Source organism: Schistocerca nitens, chromosome 7 (genome assembly GCF_023898315.1).
Source record: "Schistocerca nitens isolate TAMUIC-IGC-003100 chromosome 7, iqSchNite1.1, whole genome shotgun sequence".
NCBI lineage: Eukaryota > Metazoa > Arthropoda > Insecta > Orthoptera > Acrididae > Schistocerca > Schistocerca nitens.
Genome location: NC_064620.1, coordinates 450,916,568 through 450,943,437, shown reverse-complemented (window position 1 = coordinate 450,943,437; position 26,870 = coordinate 450,916,568). Strand labels below are relative to the sequence as shown.

The window sequence follows — 26,870 nt, the reverse complement described above, 5'->3', positions numbered from 1 at the left end:
TATTTTTTCACAGTTCCACACAACTTCTTCCTGTTTTCTCGATTGGTCTGTGTTCAGTTTATCAAGGCCTATCCACTGTGCCAACTTATAACTAAATCTGAGGGGGGTGCGATGGGGAGGTTCCCTCGTCAGTGTATGCATTTTACTAGAATGAGATGTGCACGCGTCTAAAAGTCTCGTGCCTTCAAAGTTTTGTTAAGCACAACAATCGAAAGCATGAAACAAACAAATGGTCACGCACGAGGTGTGGTCGCCGCCGGGGCAATTTGAAGTAATGGCTGGTGCCACCAAGAGAAGTCGCTGCTAGTCAGTGGGCGAGAGTGAGGAAGAAATGGAAGCATATTCAGAAAACGGTGGCGTCGTGTTTTCGAAACATACAGTGCGAGTATGCGCTGAAGGGTCCCTTCACTTCATTGGCTGATCGCAACCTCCTGGTGCACAACTAACTTCGTTACCGCCATCAACACGTTAAGAAACTTATTTCGAAACTTTAATGTACTCTACCATTATTAAGTGAATATGCGTTGTGTTTTGAAATTTTAGCAATGCACACAGTCATGTGTCTTCTGTTAGGCTCTTAAGACGCTGCCAGTTATCAGATGCTTATGTGCTACAGAGCACTGTAAATATCGCACTAAAACTATGTTATTTCTCTTCTAATGCATGCTTGTATTCAAATAAACCAGACGAAAACATGTTTTGTAGCGAACCAGCGTCGAGAGCTGAGATGATGGTCAGTCACGCCACGATCAACTCAGACAAGGGCGCAGCTGTCTGTTTTCGAGTGTGCATGCTTTAATGAGACATCATCCCTTCCAGCACATGAGTGCTCTGTTGCTTATAGCACCAGGTCAATATTTTTCTTTGGAAGAGCATGTAATGTACTGTGCAAGTGTAGAGTAAGACAAGTTCTTCGGGGGCATTTGTCATAACGGCACCATGACCGAATGATCATGTACATTGACAGGAAAATCATTGGTTCAGGTTTGATTCCTGCCACTACAATACTGTATTTTACTCCTTGTAATATTAAACGATTCATTATAAAATTTAAATACACTACTGGCCATTAAAATTGCTACACCACAAAGAAGACGGGCTACAGGTGCGAAATTAACCGACAGAAAGAAAATGCTGTGATATGCAAATGGTTAGCTTTTCAGAACATTCACCTACAACGTGCTGACATGAGGAAAGTTTCCAACAGATTTCTCATACACAAACAGCAGTTGACCGGCGTTGCCTGGTGAAACGTTGTTGTGATGCCTCGTGTGAGGAGGAGAAATGCGTACCATCACGTTTCCGACTTTGATAAAGGTCGGATTGTAGCCTATCGCGATTGCGGTTTATCGTATCGCGACATTGCTGCTCGCGTTGGTCGAGATCCAATGACTGTTAGCAGAATATGGAATCGGTGGTTTCAGGAGGGTGATACGGAACGCCATGCTGAATCCCAACGGCCTCGTTTCACTAGCAGTCGAGATGACAGGCATCTTATCCGCATGGTTGTAACGGATCGTGCAGCCACGTCTCGATCCCTGAGCAACAGATGGGGACGTTTGCAAGACAACAACTATCTGCACGATCAGTTCGACGACGTTTGCAGCAGCAAGGACTATCATCTAGGAAACCATGGCTGCGGTTACCCTTGACGCTGCATCACAGACAGGAGTGCCAGCGATGGTGTACTCAACGACGAACCTGGGTGCACGAATGGCAAAACGTCATTTTTTCGTATGAATCCAGGTTCTGTTTACAGCATCATGAGGGTCGCATCCGTGTTTGGTGACATCGCGGTGAACGCACATTGGAAGCGTGTATTCGTCATCGCCATACTGGCGTATCACCCGGCGTGATGGTATGGGGTGCCATTGGTTACATGTCTCGGTCACCTCTTGTTCGCATTGACGGCACTTTGAACAGTGGACGTTACATTTCAGATGTGTTACGACTCAGGCCCTACCCTTCATTCGATCCCTGCGAAACCCTACATTTCAGCAGGATAATGCACGACCGCATGTTGCAAGTCCTGTACGGGCCTTTCTGGATACAGAAAATGTTCGACTGCTGCCCTGGCCAGCACATTCTCCAGATCTCTCACCAATTGAAAACGTCTGGTCAATGGTGGCCGAGCAACTGGCTCGTCACAATACGCCAGTCACTACTCTTGATGAACTGTGGTATCGTGTTGAAGCTGCATGGGCAGCTGTACCTGTACACGCCATCGAAGCTCTATTTGACTCAATGCCCAGGCGTAACAAGGCCGTTACTACGGTCAGAGGTGGTTGTTCTGGGTACTGATTTCTCACGATCTATGCACCCAAATTGCGTGAAAATGTAATCACATGTTAGTTCTAGTATAATATATTTGTCCAATGAATATCCATTTATCATCTGCATTTCTTCTTGGTGTAGCAATTTTAATGGCCAGTAGTGTACATTTAAACAATCCGATTTATATATATACATATATATACAATTAATATATTAAATTTACTTACCACTATTGTGAGTCAAAGGCTACTGATGGTGGTAAGAAATGTCAGTATATCAGAAAATTAAGTATGAAATTGTTTTCCGTACGTGATTTGCTAAAGAGGCCTTTTCCTGCAGATCTTTGAAGGAGAAAGTGAGATTTAAAGAATTAGAAAGCTCTACTGCAAATGCAAATCTAACAACAAGAGTGCGTCGGATGAGGCTCCACACCGCCACTGGAATGGGTCACGACATGCCTAAAAACTAGGGCATACCGCGGGAAGCGGGACACTTGTGAACGCTACCAGTAACACATGAACTACGCTCTTTCTGATCCGTAATATTTACTCTTATTATGTGAAAGTGATGTATATCGATGTTTACATCATTAATTTAAGCACTAGTAGAAGTTATTTGATTATCAGACCAACATAATCGACTTTACACAAGGTGCTAGAATTAGCTGTCAGAGTTGGCTTACTAGATCCAATCACAGAGCAAAGTAAAACCTCTTAAGTAACACTACTTAGTTGGTCCGTGTGTATACTGAAACTATCCAAGTGACCAGGGTTCTCTTACTCTTGTCACTAAAGGACAAAATAAGTATCCCACACACAGTCAGTATTGCCGTACAATAACATCGTGTGCAGTAATAAGTACTGTTCTAAATAATGTGTTATCTAGATGCTACTGCTATAATGACCGCTCTACTTTGCTGGAAACAGAAGAAATATGTAAAATGGATGGGAATTTTATATACTGTATAGGATGTGAAAAATTCACTCACGAAAACACGTTGAGGGAACGGACGTCGGAGGAACTTTCAGCAATGGTAGTCCAACATACGTTTAATTTCCTGTGAGAAGTTTATTTAATTAATTACTTTACATGAATAAAAACGGGTCTTCCCTCGTCGCTTTACGAAACCGCTCTGAGGGTTTTTTTGTTCTCTGTACCATCAAACCTCCGACTGGTTTAAAGCGTCCCGTCACGCCTTCCTCTCTCCTGCGCCAACCTCTTTGTCTCACAGTAGGACGTCCACATGTACCAGCGACCATCCAGCAGCTGTCATTGGTGCTGGTGGGGGAATGAAGCACCCCAGCATAAGAACTCTTTACCAATCATGTGGTCAGCGTGGGAACACGTTGCACAGCGTACATGTTTTGCTGTCTACGGTGATCACACACCCTATCATGTACCGTGGCCCGGCTTTTGTAATGTCTAGGGGATCGTTATAAATCACTAATCTCTTCATCTCACAGTAACATGTCCACATGCACAGAAGCAATTATACCCAAAGTTCTTAGTTCTTTGTTGAACCGGTGTGGCCGTGCGGTTCTAGGCGCTTCAGTCTGGAACCGCGTGACCCCTACGGTCGCAGGTTCGAATCCTGCCTCGGGCATTGGTGTGTGTGATGTCCTTAGATTAGTTAGGTTTAGGTAGTTCTGAGTTCTAGGGGACTGATGACCACAGATGTTAAGTCCCATAGTGCTCAGAGCCATTTGAACCATTTTTTTTCTTTGTTGAATATATTCCAATCTCTGCCTTCCACTGCAGTTTTCATCCTCTACAGCTCCCTCTGGTATCATGGAAATTGTTCTCTGATGTTTTAACCCATGTCCAACCATCCTAGTCCTCCTCCCTATCAATGTTTTTCGTGTGCTCCTTTCTTCACCAATTCTGTGGAGAACCTCATTTCTTATTAGTTAAGCTATTTTTCAACATCCTTCTATAGTACCACATCTCAGACGCCTCCATTCTCTTCTTTTCCGGTTTTACCACTCCCAATCAATGCTGTGCTCCAGATGTAGATTCTCAGAAATTTCTTTCTCAAATTGTGGCCAATCGTTGACACCATCACACTTCTTTTGCTCAGGAATGCTCTCTTTGCCTGTGATTATCTGATTCTACTATTCTCCTTGCTTATTCCCTCATGGGTTTTTTGTTTCCAAGGTAGCAGAAAATCGTCGAGTCGTCTACTTCCTGGTCCTCAATTTTATCGTTAAGTTCATCACCATTTTCAGTTTTGGTAGTCGTCGTTGCTTTCGCCCTTCTTCGGTTGCGTTTCAGTCCATGTCTCCTGCTCTTAGACTGTTCATTCCACTTAATGTCTCCTCTAATTCTTCCTAGCTTTCACTGAAGATAGCAACGTCATCAGTGAATCTTATTATTGATATTCTTTCATTCCGAATTTTAATCTCATTCTTGACCCTATCTTTTATTTCCGTCATTCCCTATTCGACGTACAGACTGAAAAGCACAGGAGAAAGACTGCATCCCCGTCTTTTTTTGGTCATCAGTCTTCTGACTGGTTTGATGCGGCCCGCCACGAATTCCTTTCCTGTGCTAACCTCTTCATCTCAGAGTAGCACTTGCAATTTACGTCCTCAATTGTTAGCTGGATGTATTACAATCTCTGTCTTCCTCTACAGTTTTTGCCGTCTACAGCTCCCTTTAGTACCATGGAACCCATTCCCTCATGTCTTAACAGATGTCCTATCATCCTGTCCCTTCTCCTTATCAGTGTTTTCCACATATTTCTTTCCTCTTCAATTCTGCGTAGAACCTCCTCATTCCTTATCTTATCAGTCCACCTAATTTTCAACACTCGCTTGTGGGACCACATTTCAAATGGTTGGTTGGTTGGTTATTTTGGGGAAGGAGACCAGACAGCGAGGTCATCGGTCTCACATTTCAAATGCTTCGGTTCTCTTCTGTTCCAGTTTTCCCACAGTCCATGTTTCACTACCATACAATGCTGTACTCCAGACGTACATTCTCTGAAATTTCGTTCGGAAATTAAGGCCGATATTTGATATCAGGAGACTTTCCTTGGCCAGGAATGCCCTTTTTGCCATAGCTAGTCTGCTTTTGATGTCCTCCTTACTCCGTCCGTCATTGGTTATTTTACTGCCTAGGTAGCACAATTCCTTAACTTCATCTACTTCGTGACTATCAATCCTGATTTTAAGTTTCTCCCTGTTCTCATTTCTACTGCTTCTCATTACCTTCGTCTTTGTTCGATTTACTCTCAATCCATACTTTGTACTCATTAGGCCGCCCATTCCGTTCAGCAGATCATGTAATTCTTCTTCACTTTCACTCAGGATAGCAATGTCATCAGCGAATCGTATCATTGATATCCTTTCACCTTGAATTTTAATTCCACTCCTGAACTTTTATTTTATTTCCATCATTGCTTCATCAATGTACAGATTGAACAGTAGGTGCGAAAGGCTACATCCTTGTCTTACACCCTTTTTAATGGGAGCACTTCGTTCTTGGTCGTCCACTCTTATTATTCCCTCTTGGCTGTTGTACATATTGTGCATCACCCGTCTCTCCATATAGCTTACCCATACTTTTTTCAAAATTTCGAACATCTTGCACCATTTTACATTGTCGAACGCTTTTTCCAGGTCGACAAATTCTATGAACGTCTCTTGATTTTTCTTTAATCTTGCTTCCATTATTAACCGCAACGTCAGAATTGCCTCTGTCGTGCCTTTACTTTTCCTAAAGCCAAACTTATCGTCAACTAGTGCATCCTCAATCTTCTATTCCATTCATCTGTATATTCTTCTTGTAAGCAACTTGGATGCATGAGCTGTTAAGCTGATTGTCCGGTAATTGTCGCACTTGTCAGCTCTTGCCGTTTTCGGAATTGTGTGGATGATGCTTTTCCGAAAGTCAGATGGTATGTCGCCAGACTCATACATTCTACACACCAACGTGGCTAGTCGTATTGTTGCCACTTCCCCCAATGATTTTAGAAATTCTGATGGAATGTTATCTATCCTTTCTGCCTTATTTGACCCAAAGTCCTCCAAAGCTCTTTTAAATTCTGATTCTAATATCGGATCCCCTATTTCTTCTAAATCGTCTCCTGTTTCTTCTTCTATCACATCAGACAAATCTCCCCCCTCATAGAGGCTTTCAACGTATTCTTTCCACCTATCCGCTCTCTCCTTTGCGCCGGCCGAAGTGGCCGTGCGGTTAAAGGCGCTGCAGTCTGGAACCGCGAGACCGCTACGGTCGCAGGTTCGAATCCTGCCTCGGGCATGGATGTTTGTGATGTCCTTAGGTTAGTTAGGTTTAACTAGTTCTAAGTTCTAGGGGACTAATGACCTCAGCAGTTGAGTCCCATAGTGCTCAGAGCCATTTTCTCTCCTTTGCATTTAACTGTGGAATTCCTGTTGCGCTCTTCATGTTATCACCCTTGCTTTTAATGTCACCGAAGATTGTTTTGACTTTCCTGTACGCTGAGTCTGTCTTTCAGACAATCATTTCTCTTTCGATGTCTTCGCATTTTTCCTGCAGCCATTTCGTCTTAGCTTCCCCGCACTTCCTATTGCATTTCTGTATTCCTGAGTTTCTCCGAAACATTTTTGTACTTCCTCCTTTCATCAATCAACTGAAGGATTTGTTCTGTTACCTGTGGTTTCTTCGCAGTTACCTACTTTGTACCCATGTTTTCCTTCCCAACTTCTGTGATGGCCCGTTTTAGAGATGTCCATTCCTCTTCAACTGTACTGCCTACTGCGCTATTCCTTATTGCTGTATCTATAGCGTTAGAGAACTTCAAACGTATCTCGTCCTTAGTACTTCCGTATCCCACTTCTTTGCGTATTGATTCTTCCTGACTAATGTCTTGAACTTCAGCCTACTCTTCATCACTACTATATTGTGATCTGAGTCTATATCTGCTCCTGGGTACGCCTTACAATCCAGTATCTCGTTTCGGAATCTCTGTCTGACCATGGAAAATGGAAATGAGCGTTTGGTTTCATTGGCCGGGAGGCTCCTTATGGAGCACGTCCGGCCGTCTCGGTGCAGGTCTTATTACATTAGACGCCACACTGGGCGACCTGCGCACCGGATGGGGATAAAATGATGATGAAGACAACACAACACCCAGCGGAGAAAATTCCCAACCCAGCTGGGAATCGAAACCGGGCCCCTTAGGACGGCAGTCAGTCACGCTGACAATTTTTTTTAATAAATCTTATTTTGTTCGCTTTCGTTCGTTGCATCTGCTCGGGGCGGACGTCGTAAAAGACCAGTTTAAATTCGTTTTTGATCGATTAACTCAGTTTTTTTTTATTACAGAGGGCAGCTAACCCTCTGACCGAACACGCTAAGCTACCGTGCCGGAATCATTCAGCTATCGGGGCGGACTGTCTGACTATGATGTAATCTACCTGAAATCTTCCCGTATCACCCGGCCTTTTCCAGGTATACCTCCTCCTCTTGTGACTCTTGAACAGGGTATTCACTATTACTAGCTGAAACTTGTTACCAAGCTCAATTAGTCTTTCTCCTCTCTCATTCCTTGTCCCAAGCCCATATTCTCCTGTAACCTTTTCTTCTACTCATTCCCCTACAACTGCATTCCAGTCTCCCATGACTATTAGATTTTCATCCCCCTTTACGTACTATCCTCATACATTTTCTGTATCTCTACATCTTCACCTTGCGACGTCGGCATGTATACCTGAACTATCGTTGTCGGAGTTGGTTTGCTGTCGATTCTGATAATAACGACCCTGTCGCTGAAGTGTTCACGTAACACACTCTCTGCCCTACCTTCCTATTCATAACAAATCCTATTCCCGTTACACCATTTTCTGCTGATGTTGATATTACACTATACTCATCTGACCAGAAATCCTTGTTCCTTCCACTTCACTTCTCTGTCCCCTATTATATCAAGATTGAGCCTTTGCATTTCCCTTTTCAGATTTTCTAGTTTCCCCACCACGTTCAAGCTTCTGACATTCCACGCCTCGACTCGTAGAACGTTATCCTTCCGTTATTTATGCAATCTTTTTCTCGTGGTAACCTCTCCCTTGCCACTCCCCTCCCGGAGATCCGAATGGGGGACTATTCCGGAATCTTTTGCCAATGGAGATATCATCATGACACTTCTTCAATTACAGGTCACATGTCCTGTGGATACACGTTACGAGTCATTAATGCAGTGGTTTCCATTGCCTTCTGTATCCTCATGCTGTTGATAATTGCTGATTCTTCTGCCTTTAGGGGCAGTGTCCCACCGCTAGGACATGAGAGTGCCCGGAACCTCTGTCCGCTTCTCCGCCCTCTTTGATAAGGTGACTTCTTATGCCGGAAGTCGTCAAAATTTTAGCAGAGGCAGGATTCGAACCCTAGACCACGGCTGCACCATCCCTGTCTCACAGTCTCTTTTATCCACGCAGTTGTTCTTGGTCATCCATTCCCATCTTTCCCACTAGGTTCCTAGACGTACTGTACATTATCCGTCTTCCCCCAATAGCTTACACCAATATTTCTGATAATTTAGAATTTATTGAACTATTTTATATAGTCGAACGCTTTTTCTAGCTCACACATCCACGAATGTGTCTTATTTTTCTTATGTCTTGCTACCATTATCAAGTGCAACATCAGAACTGCCTCCCTAGTCCCTTCATCTCTTCTAATGCCAAACTGCTCTTAATATACGGTTTCTGGGACATCCACAACTACTGCTAAATGTTTTCATGGCGAGTAAATCCGCTCCAGTTATATTTGACAAATCTTTTATTTGGATAAAATCGTACACACGACCCGTGTTCCAGAATGTAAACCCCATCGTCAAGACGCTTGACTGCTTACGAGAAAATCGTTATCTAACAGATCTTCGGTTTCATTTTCCATTCTTCTGTACATCATTTTTGTCAGCAAGCTTAGCCGGCCGGAGTGGCCGAGCGGTTAAAGGCGCTACAGTCTGGAACCGCACGACCGCTACGGTCCCAGGTTCGAATCCTGCCTCGGGCATGGATGTGTGTGATGTCCTTAGGTTAGTAGGTTTAAGTAGTTCTAAGTTCTAGGGGACTTATAACCACAGCAGTTGAGTCCCATAGTGCTCAGAGCCATTTGAACCATTTTTTGTCAGCAAGCTTGGATGAATGAGATGTTGCGGTGATTTTTGCAGTAGTTCTCGTACTTATTTGCTCCTGATATTTCACATAAGTTACAACTTTCGGGCTCAGACTCCGTGGTGGCTACATAAAACTCTCAGCTCAGGAGTTTCAACTGATGTAAACGTCGACCGTGAATGCCTACAGTGTTCGTCCTGGTATCTTCGGGACTGTGTGAATGATATTTTTGTGGAAGTTTGGTTTTATGTCTCCAGTCTCATAGATTTTACCAACTTGAATAACCGTTTAGTGGCCGTTTCCTCAAATGATATTAGAAATTGGAAAGGAATTTTACCTATTCTTTCTTTTGATCAGAAGTTTTGCAAGTACTGACAAACTCTGACTGTAGTACTGGATCCCCTACGTCTTCCAAATCGATTTCCAGTTGTTCTATTGCGTCCGCAGAAGTTCCTCGTTCTTGCAGAGACCTTCAATATATTCTTTCCAACTATCTAGCACCTGCCTCTATTTATAACAGCGGAATTCCTCCTTCACTGTTAATGTTGACACCTTTACTTTTAATTTCACCAAAGGTTGCTTTTATTCTGTGTTTAAAGGACAACAGTTTACATGAAATTATTCATCCATTTGCATGTAGCCTAATACGAATGATCTTTCTTCTTGTTTTCAACTGTTTTTAGCAGATAAACACAACAGGGAACACACACAATCTCAGAGAATTTATTAACGATGAACGTAATGACTGGCCAGGGTACTGCCAATAATAGCCACGATTTCTCAGGTACAGCAATAAATTTCAAGTTTTTTTTATCTGCTCAATATTATTGTACAATTTCTCAATCTGACACACATACTTCCATCGCTGTTGACACAGTCAGCATTATTGCGCCTCCGGAAACACTGATCTATAATGGGGGCCGCTAACCACTTTCCAAGGTTTTACTACCGCTCGAATTAATGGTCCGGAACACAGAACTGGCATCGTTGCAGGCGCAGACTTGTGCAAACCGTCTTGAAAATGTTTACAAATTATTATAGATCACGTTAAAAAGTAAAATTCTTAGTATTACAAAATTATGAAGTTCATAACTCTGGTGGAACAAAATTTCACGGCATATTCCATAGTTCTGTGTCTTACAGCATAGCGCCATCACGTGTTGTTGGCGAAAGCCTCTTCTACGCTTTGTTTAGTGGTGGAAGCTGAAAACGTAACACTACAATATTCGAGGGGACAGAATGAGAACACCAGTGTATATGAATGGATTAAACAATACAGTGATCTTGAAAACCTTACAGAAATGCTTTGAAATAACGTAGTCACACATAGTAGGACGACATATGGTGTCTGATCTCAAAATTAGTGAAAGGAACATTATCACTTAGACATAATTTGGCAAAGCACTTAGTGTAACATCTGAGATCAGACGGTATAATTTCTGTGAATTAAATTTCATTTTGGCATCATTTAGAGGGGAATGTGGCTCAAAATAGCGCAGAATAGCAAACGACACAGTGGCTCTTTTTAAAATTTCACGGCTAACAGGATCATAGTCTTTGGTTCACTTGACTGCTCGTGGTAGCTACACTTTGCCCCCATACATTAATTATTGCCTGCTTCCATTTGGTGAGTTGAGATGCAGGAAACCAGTTTTGAACTCAACGGAATCAACATTTTCCTACGAAAATTTTAAAATTGTTGAGTGTTGATTATTTGTGAGGAAGATTCACTATCGGGCGAGATCTTATACAGGTAAGTCTTTAAATATGTAGCTGTAATTTGACTGTGTGTTTGGTAGTTTTCAAGGATTATGCTTGTGTCGAAGACAACACGACATAGGGATACATCGTTTCTGCACTGCCCCATCACATATTTTACTGATTGCTGAAATTCTGTGTGTATTTATAAAAAGCCTTGACCTACAAAAAATTAAAACAGCTGCTAGCAACAATAAATATCTTTTTTTTTATAACGGACTTTTAAGACTCGGTATTTTATATATATGCAATACCTTAATTAATTACATATATATTTTTTCGGAGATACAGCAGTTCCCCATCCGGATCTCCGGGCGGGGACTACTGGAGGATGTCTTCATCAGGAGAAACAAAACGGGCTTTCTACGGATCGGAGCTTGAAATGGAGATGAAGAAGCTCGCACAGAATACAGCAGCATGGGGAGCTGCATCAAACCAATCTTTCGACTGATGACTACAACAACATATACCACGCAAGCCTTAGTTTCAATACGTCCGTCAAATTACAGCCTTTTATGAATTGCCGCATGATATTTAAACATAAATGTTTATTTATTTTTGATTTGTTTTATGTCAAATAATTATAAATTTGCACTTCCTTACTGAACCTATAGTTTAACTCCCACCTTCACGTTATTTCAGTCAACGTGTGTACATTTGTCTGGCTAGAATGCCCTTTCTTGTTGAATTAGTAATTTCATTAATTTCCTATTACGTTTCAGTTTTATAAAAAGACTACGCCAAGGATTACACCTTATAGCTAGATAAACGGCAGATACTTTCCGGAGGCCAAGTAAATGGAAGTCGCCACCTCAAGAACAGTAGGCATAAATGCGATTCAGAACGCTTCTAATGATTACATTATATGGGGCTATGGATGGCGGTTATCGCTGAAGCAACCGGTTTTCGGTTACATCGTTTTTTTCAACGCCAGTTTAACCAGGCTATTAAAAATCGCTTAAAATAACTGTTTTCTGAAATAACCTGTTTTCTGTTTTTTTATTCCTGTTATTTCCTGCACTAAACGTAGAAATCGAACAGAGACTGAAATATTTTTACTTCTTTTTTAAAGGTTCATAGAATCAAAATATTAAATTAAGTAGGGTAATAAAAGAAAATCTAGTCCGTCCACCATTCGCTGATTTTCTTTAAATGTGATTAGTGGTTGAATACTACAAAAGAATCACCAGTATTCTCCTCCTGATTCTAATTTTCTGAAACTCTGCTCACAAATCATGTTATCATACGGGAATCATACTACTTTTCGGACGTTGCGAATAGTCAGTGCCAAAGAGTAAAAACTGGAAATTGAAGGACTCTACTTTTTTTGTGTCAATTTGTCCGTTTCCAAGGGCTACAAGCAGATAAGGGCACGTTATGTAGACACAAACTATGAATGAACTGTCAACTTGTGCGTTTTCTCCTTATATTTTGTTACATGAATGCAAATGGAGCATTGTACTTCACAGATGCCATACTTCGTAAAAACTTCCAGACTAGGGATGGTGCCCTACTGTAACTTATGTCCGACGACAACAGAGAACCTACCAGACAGCGCAAGTTTTGCGTATTGCATATACACGCGTGCCATCTAACAGGCCACACCTCATGGTAACAGGTACATAATAATCTCAGTAATCCTGTACCATTTCTTACGAGTATGTCGTGTGTTTGTTGGCATTGTTATTAAATTAAAACTGATCGCTCTTCATCATTTTCGTTAATAACGCAGTATTTCAAAGCAATCCAAATTCTACGAATAAAAATTACTTTGAAACTTCGTAGCATATTAAAACTGTGTGTCGGACCAAGACTCGAACTCGGGACCTTTCCCTTCACGGGCAGGTGCTGTACCAACTGAGCTACCCAATCAAGACTCACGACCCGTCCTCACAGCTTCAATTCGGCCTGTACCTCGTCTGGTAGCTCAGTTGGTAGAGCGCTTGCCCCCGAAAGGCAAAGGTCCCGAGTTCGAGTCTCGGTTCGGGACACAGTTTTAATCGGAGAGGAAGTTTCATACCAGCGTACACTCCGCTGCAGAGTGAAAATCTCATTCCGGAAAAATTGCTCTCTTTAAAAAGGTTTATTTAAAAGTAAAAACTTTTAGCACTGCTGCTACGACTAATAATTTGGTATTTTTACCCGGTTATGAGCTGTAGATTAAAACTGGAGAAACTGCAAAAAGGTGTGAATTTAAGGAGATGGGACCTGGATAAACTGAAAGAACCAGAGGTTCTACAGAGTTTCGGGGAGAGCATAAGGGAACAATTGACAGGAATGGGGGAAAAAATACAGCAGAAGAAGAATGGGTAGCTTTGAGGGATGAAGTAGTGAAGGCAACAGAGGATCAAGTAGGTAAAAAGACGAGGGCTAGTAGAAATCCTTGGGTAACAGAAGAGATATTGAATTTAATTGATGAAAGGAGAAAATATAAAAATGCAGTAAATGAAGCAGGCAAAACGGAATACAAACGTCTCAAAAATGAGATCGACAGGAAGTGCAAAACTGCTAAGCAGGGATGGCTAGAGGATAAATATAAGGATGTAGAGGATTATCTGACTAGGGATAAGATAGATACCGCCTACAGGAAAATTAAGGAGACCTTTGGAGAGAAGAGAACCATTTGTATGAACATCAAGAGCTCAAATGGAAACCCAGTTCTAAGCAAAGAAGGGAAAGCAGGGAGGTGAAAAAAACTTTGAGGTTCGCCGATGACATTGTAATTCTATCAGAGACAGCAAAGGACTTGGAAGAGCAGTTGAACGGAATGGACAGTGTCTTGAAAGGAGCAAAACGAGGATAATGGAATGTAGTCTAAGTCGCGTGATGCCCAGGGAATTAGATTAGGAAATAAGCCACTTAAAGTAGTAGTTGAGTTTTGCTATTTGGGGAGCAAAATAACTGATGATGGTCGAAGTAGAGAGGATATCAAATGTATACTGGCAATGGCAAGGAAAGCATTTCTGAAGAAGAGAAATTTGTTAACATCGAGTATAGATTTAAGTGTCAGGAAGTCATTTCTGAAAGTATTTGTATGGAGTGTAGCCATGTATGGAAGTGAAACATGGACGATAAATAGTTTGGACAAGAAGAGAATAGAAGCTTTTGAAATGTGGTGCTACAGAAGAATGCTGAAGATTAGATGGGTAGATCACATAACTAATGAGGAAGTATTGAATAGGATTGGGGAGAAGAGAAGTTTGTGGCACAACTTGACTAGAAGAAGGGACCGGTTGGTAGGACATGTGTTGAGGCATCAAGGGATCACGCAGATTCAGAAGGATGTAGGTGGCAGTAGGTACTGTAGATGAAGCAGCTTGCACAGGATAGAGTAGCATCGAGAGCTGCATCAAACCAGTCTCAGGTCCGAAGACCACAACAACAACAACCCTGTTATTAGTAAAAAAAAAAATAGAGGAACTGTTATAACCGAGGGCAAACGTGACAGCTGTACGTCTATGATTCTGTTGTGTGCATACATAAACTCTGAATCTGAGGTATTAGTAGTTAGCGAGCAGTTGAGGGGAGTCGGTAGTGGTTGGACGCAGCGTGCGGTGGAGGGAAACGGCGCGACATGAGAGGTCGCAGTCTGCCGTGACTGCTAGAAGCGCTGGAGGAGACTTTGGTTTTAATTGACTATTTTTGGTAATTTGTCTTTTCGCTGCATGTAGTTGTTGCTTGCTTGAGCACTGGAGGGATTTTGTCAGATTTGTGTGTGTACACACTCAGAGTAATATTCGTATCTTGTTTATTGAATATAGACATTATGGAACAATTAAAAGACTGTGTAAAGTTTGTCAGCATTTAAATCTTCAATTTTCTGAATATTGTAAATTAAAAGCTTTTATTGTTTTCTTTCGTTTATCTTTACATCGTTTAAGGTTAGTTGACCAAACGCCTGCTAATCATTCAATTTTATATATATACTTGTAATTAGTCCACGCAATGCACCATTGTACTCTGCATGGATCGTAGTATTGCTTTTTGAAATATGTTAGTATGTTGCTGATCACGCAGTTGCAGCGGCAAGACGAAGTAACTTGTCTGTTGCGTACAGGAGCATTGCAGAACAGTTGTTGCGAAACGTTAGAGGATATTTTTGAACTCGCAGCCAGATGATTGAGAATTAATTTCTTTACAATTCGTGGAAGGAGTAAATAATTTTCTTTCCCTTATTTTTGTTCTCCGTCAAAGTACTTTTACTGTCAGAGATGCAACGTCACTCACATATTTCCGTACATGTTTTTAAAAAATGATCACAAACACGTTTCAAACAAGTACCGAAAACACCAGTTATTCCGAACTAAAGTACAAGTATCTTTTTTAACTGGCCGGTTTTTCTCATCCCTACATGGGATACAGAAAATAAATAGGCAATGCGGGGAAATAAGCTCCAAGGATGTCTTCTTTACAACAGGGTTTCGACACTGACTGTCCCGACTCGAATAGCTTTCGGTCGCTTAGTGTTTGTCAATGAAGAAACACAGGTGCGATCGACCGTGGGGTATAAATAGACCGTGACGGAACTGAATGCTTGATTAACAGTGACGCCCGGCGTGTCTCGTCAAACGACCAGTCGCTCATTTACGATGCAATTGGGCACAGTGCAGCTGTTTCGTCCGGAGTAAAGCACGCTGTTTACGGTGTTTCTTGGGAGTGCGGGTCTTTTTAATTAACACTTCCACCAGCGAGGACGTTATGAACTGAAATGACCTGTCAGTGAAGTGCTGTTGCCAGCACGTTCTCTTTTAGCAGAATGGTTCACCACTCTGCCAATGGGTGCCTGAATAATAAGAGGTAATGGACTTGCCGGGTGTTTCTGACGCTGGTAAACGGTATATTTGTGGAATCAATGAACCAAAGAAAGCCAAAATATCATACTAGAAATCTTTTTAAGAGGCTTCAAAGTAGTACTGAGTCGGAAGGCTTTCGAAAGTCTAGGAACGCCGATTGCACCTAGTATCATCTATCCATATCAACGAGGAAAAGTTCGCTTATTTCCTGTTCTTTGAATCGATGCTGGTTTCCATGAGGATGGTTTTTGTTTTAATGTAGGTCATTATGTTTGAATTCAAGAATAGTTTGTTGTATGCTGCTACAAACAGATGTGATAAAAGACGATAGTTCTATCGATCACTTCATTTATTTAAATGGGAGTGACCTGTGCTTTTTAGAATCACGACACTGAAGAAAAAAGCTGTTGCGAAAGTTGACTGGCATTCGGATAGTGTGTGAAAGCGCCTTGGTAAGTTTCTAGGTAATTTTATATCCGTGTCTGCACCAATGGGGCAATTTGGACCCGATATCAGAAGCTTAAATTTTACTGCATCAATTTATTTTGACGCTTTATTTTTGAGCAAGACGAGCGATGGGTTATTGTCTGGAATGGAAACACAATCCTAACTTTGAGAACTCCTGAACTTGGATTATAACCCATCGATCACCGAAAATACACTACTGTCCGTTGAAATTGCTACACCAAGAAGAAATGCAGATGATAAACGGGTATTCATTGGACAAATGAATTATACTAGAACTGACATGTGATTACATTTTCACGCAATTTGGGTGCATACATCCTGAGAAATCAGTACCCAGAACAACCACCTCTGGCCGTAATAACGGCCTTGATATGCCTGGGCATTGAGTCAAACAAAGCTTCGATGGCCTGTACAGGTACAGCTGCACATGCAGCTTCAACACGACACCACAGTTCATCAAGAGTAGTGACTGCCGTATTGTGACGAGCCAGTTGCTCGGCCACCATTAACCAGACGTTTTCACTTGGCGAGAGATCTGGAGGATGTGCTGGCCAGGGCAGCAGTCAAACATTTTCTGTATCCAGAAAGGCCCGTACAAGACCTGCAACATGCGGTCGATCATTATCCTACTGAAATGAAGGGTTTCACAGGGATCGAATGAAGGGTAGAGCCACGGGTCGTAACACATCTGAAATGTAACGTCCACTGTTCAAAGTGCAGTCAATGCGAACAATAGGTGACCGAGACCTGTAACCAATGGCACACCATAGCATCACGTCGGGTGATACGCCAGTATGGCGATGACGAATACATGCTTCCAATGTGCGTTCACCGCGATGTCGCCCAACCAGGATGCGATTATCGTGATGCTGTAAACAGAACCTGGATTCATACGAAAAAGTGACGTTTTGCCATTCGTGCACCCAGGTTCGTCGTTGCGTACACCATCGCTGGCGCTCCTGTCTGTGATGCCGCGTCAAGGGTAACCGCAGCTATGGTCTCCGAGCTGATTGTCAATGCTGCTGCAAACGTCGTCGAACTGTTCGTGCAGATGGTTGTTGTCTTGCAAACGTCCCCATCTGTTGCTCAGGGATCGAGACGTGGCTGCACGATCCGTTACAGCCATGCGGATAAGATGTCTGTCATCTCGACTGCTAGTGATACGACGCCGTTGGGATCCAGCACGGCGTTCCGTATTACCCTCCTGAACCCACCGATTCCATATTCTGCTAACAGTCATTGGATCTCGACCAACGCGAGCAATAATGTCGCGATACGATAAACCGCAATCGCAATAGGCTACAATCCGACCTGTATCAAAGTCGGAAACGTGATGGTACGCATTTCTCTTCCTTACACAAGGCATCACAACAACGTTTCACCAGGCAACGCCGGTCAACTGCTGTTTGTGTATGAGAAATCTGTTGGAAACTTTCCTCATGTCAGCACGTTGTAGGTGTCGCCACCGGCGCCAACCTTGTGTGAATTTGCATATCACAGCATCTTCTTCTTGTCGGTTAAATTTCGCGTCTGTAGCACGTCATCTTCGTGGTGTAGGAATTTTAATGGTCAGTAGTGTATTAAATGCAATAATCATATAATTAATTATCAAATTTGCAAGAGATCTGGACTAATTACGTGGGGCATCCAAGTAATGCAACATATTTTCTTCTCGAGCAGTTTCGGTTGAAAAAATGCAGAATTTATCGTGAGACAATCGTGGAATATTTCCGCTCCAGACTCTACAATTTCATTAAGTTCTGATAGGTGGTGGCGCTACACGTGGCTTCCAAAATGGCGTCTGTAACGGAAGTGCGTTCCATGGAAAGATTTGTCATTGGGTTTCTTTTGGGGGAAAACCAGAGCATCACAGATACTCATAGGCGCTTGGAGAATGTCTACGAGACCTGACAGTGAACAAAAGCACGTTGAGTAGTTGGGCGAAGCGTCTGTCAACATCGCGACAAGGTCGCGCAAACCTGACCGATCTCCGGCGTGCCGGCCGGCCGCGAACAGCAGCGAGACCACCAGGAACCTGAAGAAACGATTTCAGCGTGTTCGTCACCATGAAAATGCAAACGATCTTCTCCTTGTCAAAGACACCGCAAAGCCACACACACGTCTGCGCGCCTGGGAGGAGCTCCCGAAACTTCATTAGACTGTTCTGCCTCATCCACCCACCCTACAGCCCGGATCTCGCACCTTCTGTTTTGCCCAAAGAAGGATGCATTCTGCTGGAAGCAGTACGTGGACAATAGGGACGTTATTGATGAAGCAAGACTTTGGCTCCAACGTCGACCAGTAGGTGGTACCATGCGGCATAGAGGTCCGGGCAAGATGGGGTAAGGCAGTGGTGTTGAAACGAGATTATGTTGAGAAATAGAGTTTTGTAGCCAAAATAATGAGGAAAAATATGATGTATGGTAATCCTGAATAAAACCAACCTGCTTCCAGAAAAAAAGGGTTTGATTATTTATTGAAAGCCCCTGGCGTAAGACCTCAGTTTTGGGATACCCTACATTTACGGTATACGGCAATGAGCTTATCACGACTCATCTGGGTCCATCTGCTGCCACTTTCACTTTTCATGGTGTCTCTCAGTTAAGGCAAATATTCTGGGTTACGCTATCTTCAAACTGATCGGATATTTGTGTTTCAATAACCCGCAAGAAGTTTGTGGCGAAGCGTCTACGGAATTATGCCAGTCCTTGATTTAATAATTACAGTCACACCTCGTACAGATACCCTGTTTTGGTGCTTCGCGGTATTACCCTCGCTCCACGAATTATACCACGAACAAGACAGGCATGACAATACCATCTCCGCGAACACTAGAGACTACATCCCCACATTTCCCGCCCCCATCTCGTTCCACGTCATCTGCAGGAGTCCGTAGTTACTATCAAACGCCAAATGGCTTAGCTTCTCCTGTCTGGCGAGGTTAGAGCCAATTGCAAATTTGTGCCATCCCAGTTGTTGATGTGAATATTACGATGTAAGGCGACAAGTAATTCAAGCTCCATAGTCATGAATGCTGGAGGTAGATGCAGGAATCCCGTCTGAGAAAGGTGGAATCATTGGAGTCATGGACATGAGAGATTACCGACAGATTGCGCAGACATTTGGCCGTAGTACGATGACGGCAGAGCAACTGACAGGCGAGATCCACGAGAAGATCCATGAATTGTCCAACTGGTCCTGACGAATAGACGGATGACATCAATAGAATTTTGAGCAGATGTTACAGACAGCCCAGAACACATACCGTCCACTCACATTAATAGCACCACTGCCATGTTCGACGTCGCCGTGCAAAAAACACTCACTGACGGCAGGTGGCAGCACTAACAGTGGAGGATATACAAAGACTATGACGCAGAAAACAGTGCAGTCGCCGTCGTAATGCGGAAACTGAGTGATCTATCCGACGACCAAGTGGGCACAATCATTGGCTTTCAGGACAAGGGTGGAACCATTTCTCAAACGGCTACGTTTGTACGCTGTTCTTGTGCCGCCATGGTTAAAGTACACCGTGCATGGCAAATTGGCGCTATCCGAAACTGGCGGCGAGACAACTGTGATTCACTGCGGTCCATAACTGACAGGGGTGAATGACGACTGTGGAAATGCGCACGGGCGAATAGTTGTGCAACAGTCGAGCAACAGACCATCCAGACGAACCAAGTGTCTCTTCAATGACCATTCAGCGAACGTTGCTGCGTATTTTACGATCCATCAGACATATGGACGTTGGCGTGTACGGCGTGAAACATCTGAAATCAAACACCCTGCAACAGTCGTCGGAAGCGTCCAGACCGGAGGAGGGTGCGTGACAGTCTGGGGAATGTCTTCGTGACTCTAGAAGTCGCAAGGGGCCAACACAAGTATGCAGTTTGCTTTTCCTCGACACGATGTCTTCTACCAGCAGGACAACGCGACATGTCACACAGCTCTCTGTGTATATGCGTGGTTCAAAGAACATCAGGATCAGTTTACCGTACTCCTGTGGCCACAGAACTCCTCGGATTGAAACCAACCAGAGAATCTGTGGGACCTCATCGATCGGCCCTTCCGCACCATGGATTCTCAACTGAGAAATCTAGTGTGGTTGACCACGGCGGAGGAATCGGCATGGCTCCACATTCCTGTCATAGCCTTCCAGAACCTCAGTGACTCCCTTCCTGCACGTTCTGCAGCGGTCGGCGCTGCTAAAGGTTGTTATTCCGGCTTTTGACTGATGGTAACAGTGTGACTGGACTGTGTACACAAAGCACTAAATGCCGTTTACCTCTGACATAATACAACGGATAACAGAGACGTAAATGATGCAGAGAGTGAACTAGGACATTGCGTAGCATTCAGTGGCGTTCAGCGATGAGTTTGGCTTTTGTTTGTTACCATCTGATTGAGGCCAGTGTCGACGACCATGGTACAGGAAGCAGAAATCATTCAGAACCACACCTCTCTAAAACCTGGGATCCTAGTATGGGAAGCTATTAGGTATGGCAACAGGATTGATTTGCTAGTAGTTGAATGCTCGCCAGTATATGCCTAGAATGGTAAACGCTTTTGTAATGTATTTCATGAACAGGTTTACAAATGGCATTTTCCAGTAGGATAATGCAAGACCTCACACTGCAAATCACCCCGCGAACTCCTTGAGGACTGTACGAATCCTCGACTGTACTGCCCAGTCGCCTGATTTCTCACTAATAGACCGAGTCTGGGATGGGAAACCATTCTTTCACACTAGCCTCCCCCCAGTAATTTTCATGACCTGATAACCATGTGTTCCAGGCTTGCAAAAATTATTCCTCAATATCACATCAGGAGACTGCTCCCATGCCACAATGAATACAAGACTGTATTAGTGCCCGTTGTTGTCACACCAGCACGACCGCTACGGTCGCAGGTTCGAATCCTGCCTCGGGCATGGATGTGTGTGATGTCCTTAGGTTAGTTAGGTTTAAGTAGTTCTAAGTTCTAGGGGACAAGTCCCATAGTGCTCAGAGCCATTTGAACCATTTTTTGCTGTCACACCTAATACTGAGATCGATGAATGATGACAGAACCAGTAACCAGTGGAGTGGAAATTATACGAGATATGTGATGAACGTTTATTAAATATTGGACTGGTATTTCATGGCATCAGTTTGAGCCGACGCCACCCGTTCAGTTTTCAGCGGGGTTGTCCCGGACTTTACCCCGGATCCTAGGCAGTGCAGTAAACGGACTTGGGACACTCTTTTATCCCGCCTTGTGCAGAATTTGTGAATCATGCGAACGAAGCATGATTCAAAACACACTTTCGCCTGTTAAATCAGAGGTTATCATGTAGTTGAGTTCCCTGCACGTCACGTCCTGTTTGAGCATTTTAGAAGTAGAATGCATCGGCGTATCGAAAGGATGTTTCATCCTTCCTCTAACGACGAAGACGGTTCGTCAACTTCGCTAATTTCGAAGAAGAGAGTTAAAAGATTTACGCCATTCAACAAACGCTAGCTGAAGACTTTTCCACACGGTTTATGGAGGAAAACGTCTTCACAGCAAAGTGTGTGATTTGGCCCGCCAAGTTTCCGATAAAGTTTGAAGGAAGAAAAGTTGTCGTGGATCGTCAGAAGATACAAAAACATTCTGGCACAAAACCATTACAACTTTCTTTGTGAAGAAACATATGTCTGAAGATAATATCGTGATACGTGTTGAAGTTGCATCTGTTTATCAAAAAGTAAACACGCCCTTAGCTGCAAGTCACTTGATTGCCAAATGAAGTTGCATCATTTCTTCTTTCCAGTCAGTAATATTGCATCCAAAATTTCGCGTGGAAGAATTAAGGTAACGGCTGTCTCGGAAAACTTTCTTGAACCTATAGTCAAGATGTAGTCATGGGCAAGCTTCATAATGCTTCTTGTTTTTCTGTGTCCTCAGACGTTTCAAACCGAAGAAATATAAAAGCTTTTCTTTACGCAGTTCAGTACCTTGATGTTGACCACGGGATACGTCAGGGATTTCTAGACTTGAGTGAAGACTCCAAAGAAACCAACAAAGACATTTTCCGTGCAATAAATAACATTACAGAGTATAATGGCTTTCATCTGTATCAAGTACGTGCATACGGTGCTGACAGTGCTCCCGCGAACTACGGCAAAAACAATTCGGTTTCTGTATTACTAAAAAACGAAAATCCATCGACTCTGAGAGCTAATTGCAACTATCATGTCATCAGTAATACTCCGAAAGCATGGTCTTAAAGTATTTCATTATATGTACAAACATTAGTTCTCAAAATGGACATAGAGCTTAAGGAAATATTACGACACGTTTGCATAAGGTGGCTCTCGCTGCTGCCTGCAAATGACAGAACTGTATACTGCTGGACTGCCATTTCGTCACACATTATTTCAAAGTGCGGGGAAGATTGTTCAAGATTGATTTGGCAGTTTATGACATAGAATCAGGAGCATGATGCTGCAGAAGCTGAAAATTCAGTTCCTGAACGCTATCTACGTTTTCTGCAGCATAGTTTGCCCCCATTTGAAACTGCTATTAGAGAACTGGAAAACAGCTCTGTTACTTTTGTTGAGCTGGACAGAATAAGAGACCTTAAGAGCAAGCTGGAGGGTAGGAAACAGGATAGATTCTTAGGAAAGAAAGTTCATGAAATCCTGGATGTAGTACCTAAAATCACAGAGGCTGAGTTCTGAAAATTATACATTATCTTCTTTGTCACGTTGCACTGATTATTTGCCCCGAAAGTATGGCTTTTCCCAGGACAATGTGTTCAATCTGCTTACACGTTTTTCGCTTAAAGAACAAATAGCTTTTCGTCTGCAATGAGAATAAGTTTTAAACTTATAGAAGTAAGGAATACCAAAAACCGTATTTTTTATAAAATATGTTAACTACGCTACCAGTTTCGACACTACGTTAGTATTACCTTCAGGCCCCCGTGGAAACTGAATGGTGGTACCCAACCCTCGGTGCAAGAGAGGTACCATGTATATTCAATGGTCTCTAACAACAACTGTTAGATGCCTGGAGTGTACATATCGTGTAAATAAAAATCCACGAGACCAATGAACGTACATGGTACCTGCCCTTATGCACTGAGGATTAGATTTCATCATTAAGCTTGCGTAGGGGTCTGAAGATGAGACTAATGTACAGTCGAATCTGGCCGCGCAATTTATATATTTTATAAAAAGAGCAGCTTTTGGTATTCCTTATTTCTACAAGTTTATTACCCGCCGCAGTTCCACGTTTTAAAGGCTACCAACAAATTGAATCTCAACCTATATGAAAATCAGTTATACAATGAATTCTGTGATTTCCGGAATGCATGTGCTGGACTTAAAAAAGTAAAGCAAACGATCACATTTGGGAAGATTTCTTTATGCGGCAGACCACAGTAGTCATCTTCCATTCCCACTTGTTAGGCTTGTATCACATATATTTTCAGTTCCTACCAGTCACACATTTATCGAAATAATCTACAGTGCAATGGAGAACCAATGGCCTTAAGAAAGGAATCGGATGTCCATGGCCTTATTGAAAAAGACCTTCAAATATAAGTGAACTTTTCTGTAAGCTGTAGCGATTTCTTGAATTTTCTGAAAGAGATGGGGCAATGACGCAACAAAAACTCCGTCCGAACAGGGCTAGTAAGGGCTAACGGTACCGACCGACCGCCGTGTCATCCTCTTCCGCAAAGCGTCACCGGATGGTGATACAGAAGGGCTTGTGGTCAGTACATAGCTGTACCAGCTGTTGTCAATTTACGTGACCCGAGCCGCTACTTCTCAGTCAAGAAGGTCCTCTAATGCCCTCACAGGGGCTGAGTACATCCCGCTTGCCAGCAGCGTTCGGTAGATCCGAACGCTGACCCATCCAAGTGCTTGCCAAGACCAACAGCGCTTAACTTCGGTGATGTGACAGGAATCGGTGTCGCCACTGCGGCAAGGCCGTTGGCGAAGCACCAATGAGCAACACAAAATACGAATTAAAAAACACGAAACAGTGATGTTTTTACTGTTGGACGTTTTCTTGGAGGTTTTTCATGTTCTTTTTATCTAAATTTTGAATTGAACTTATTATATTGCCTGTAAAGGTTCTTAAAAATTCATTTCCCGTTTAAATAGCAGATCCGTATGCTACAAACACGAATGGAAAGAAGACTTTCTTTTGTTGTTGTTAGTTCGTATTGTTGAGTTGTTACAGAAATCAGGCAGTTTGCATTAAAACAGCGAACTGGTATTGCGGAGTGTTACATAAAGATAGGCTCCATCAAGGAGCGTAAAGAAATGTTTCAAGGGAAGTACTCTTGTAGGAAGTTCTCCACGACCACCACTGCTCAAGATCTGTACAAGAATCCGTTCAGAATGTGCAGAGGAATAGGTGACCGTCAGTGAGGACCCCTGAAAATATAGATAGAACTCGGATGGACATTAGGAGAAGTCCTGCAAGTGTTACATAAAGACAGGCTCCATCAAGGAGCGTAAAGAAATGTTTCAAGGGAAGTATCCTTGTAGGAAACTCCCCACGACCACCACTGCTCAAGATCTGTACAAGAATCCGTTCAGAATGTGCAGAGGAACAGGCGACCGACAGTGAGGACTCCTGAAAATATAGATAGAATTCGGATGGACATTAGGAGATGTCCTGCAAGTCAGTAACGAGGTTATCGCAGCAGGTTAGGGTACCTCGTACGTCGTGTCATCGTATGCTAAAAGACATGCAATTAAAATCATATCAGCCGCGCGGGATTAGCCGAGCGGTCTCGGGCGCTGATGTCATGGACTGTGCGGCTGGTCCCGGCGGAGGTTCGGGTCCTCCCTCGGGCATGGGTGTGTGTGTTTGTCCTTAGGATAATTTAGGTTAAGTAATGTGTAAGCTTAGGGACTGATGACCTTAGCAGTTAAATCCCATAAGATTTCACACACATTTGAACAAAATCCTACCGTATGAGTCTGGTGCAAGAGTTGAAATCCTATCAGGAAAAAGGAGTTTATTATTGTAACTACTTATTTTTGGATTAGGCCTGCTTTCATTTGTCAGGTTATTTAAACTCCCAGACTAGCAGATACTAGTTGCAGGACAACCCACATAGTTTGCATGAAGAAACTCTTCACCCAGAGAAGGTAAGTGTTTTGTGTGCATTGTCCAGCATGCGCGTTATTGGCCCCACTTTTGCAGTTAAACCTTAAACAGTGACGGACAGCTAGAGATCTCTGACTGTTTCTATGCACATTTATCAGGTGCAGAGAAGCTGTATGCAATATCCCAACGGGATGGAACAGCCGCTCGCACTTCCAATCGAAGTACAGGCCACATCACCAAACGAGTCCCTGGAGTCAATATAGGCCTCTGGCCCCCAAGGTCCCTGGACACAGCGTGATTTTTATTTATGGGACACACAAAAATGCAAAGTGTATGCTGACAATACTCTCACAATAGATTGTCTTGAACAGAATATTAGTAGAGGAATTAAGAACATCACGCATGCAGAATTAGAGTGTATTGCTGGTACCGTTATCATACGAAGTGAGCGGTGTCTGGTTGCCCATGGCCACCGCTTCCTGCATCTCTTATGAACAGGTAACTACATGTTCTGTAACGTTACGTTATCTGTTCTTTTTTAGTTAGTTCAATGTGATACGGTCGTATGATTTTCGGTTCGTATTTCTGCGATGCATACATGTGACCGTATCGATTCCTGGCGTCCATGCACCTTTACGCAAAGAAAAATTGTTCTGTGGTCAGAGACGTCAGGCACGGGTAGCAGTTTTAAGTGCGCGTCGGACGAGCCTGTGGTGAATGGTTAGCTGGACGACAAAGGGCGTAGTAGCCGTGCAGCGTGTGCTGGGCGCATGCTATACCCCTCTATTCCGTCACCTTCGGCACCGGGACCACGGTCGGAACGAAAAAAAGGTCGGATTATCCGAAAAATCTAATATTTATTGCAAAAAATATACAAAGATGTTTGGTACAAAAATTTAAACGATTTAAGAACTAAAAGATGTCTACAGTAATATAAAAAGATGTTTTTTACGCAGTGTTAAACAATATATTAACTAAAAAACCTCTGCACACGCTATAACATGTATTGGTTTTAAAAGAAATAACGACAAACAAATTACAGTACTTTACTGTAGTTAATAAACGGATAAACGATATATGCTGTAAACTAAAAAATGTTTATACCACTGTATATAAAAAAGAAACTTTTTACAAAGAAATAAACTACTGTATGTATAAACTAAGAAATGATTATACTATATGCATTGTTTTTACAGTAAAAACGAAGACAAATTACTTGGGAAAAAAATTCAGTGATAAATTTGTGTTTAGCAGATGTTAGTCCAGATTTAGCTTCAGTGTTCATCCAGTTTTTTTATCCACAAAACGTCCATTGGAGTTGAAGTTGGATTCTGCTCGATGTATTGAAGGGCGATGTCAAAATCGTTTTTTGCATCGTTGT

General features: G+C 42.8%; 1 protein-coding gene across 1 annotated transcript in view; it reads right to left on the bottom strand.

Moving 5' to 3' along the window:
- LOC126195679 (formin-2-like) overlaps positions 1-26,870 on the bottom strand; it is a 380,372-nt gene that overhangs the window by 107,388 nt on the left and 246,114 nt on the right. The gene's annotated exons all lie outside the window — the stretch shown is intronic.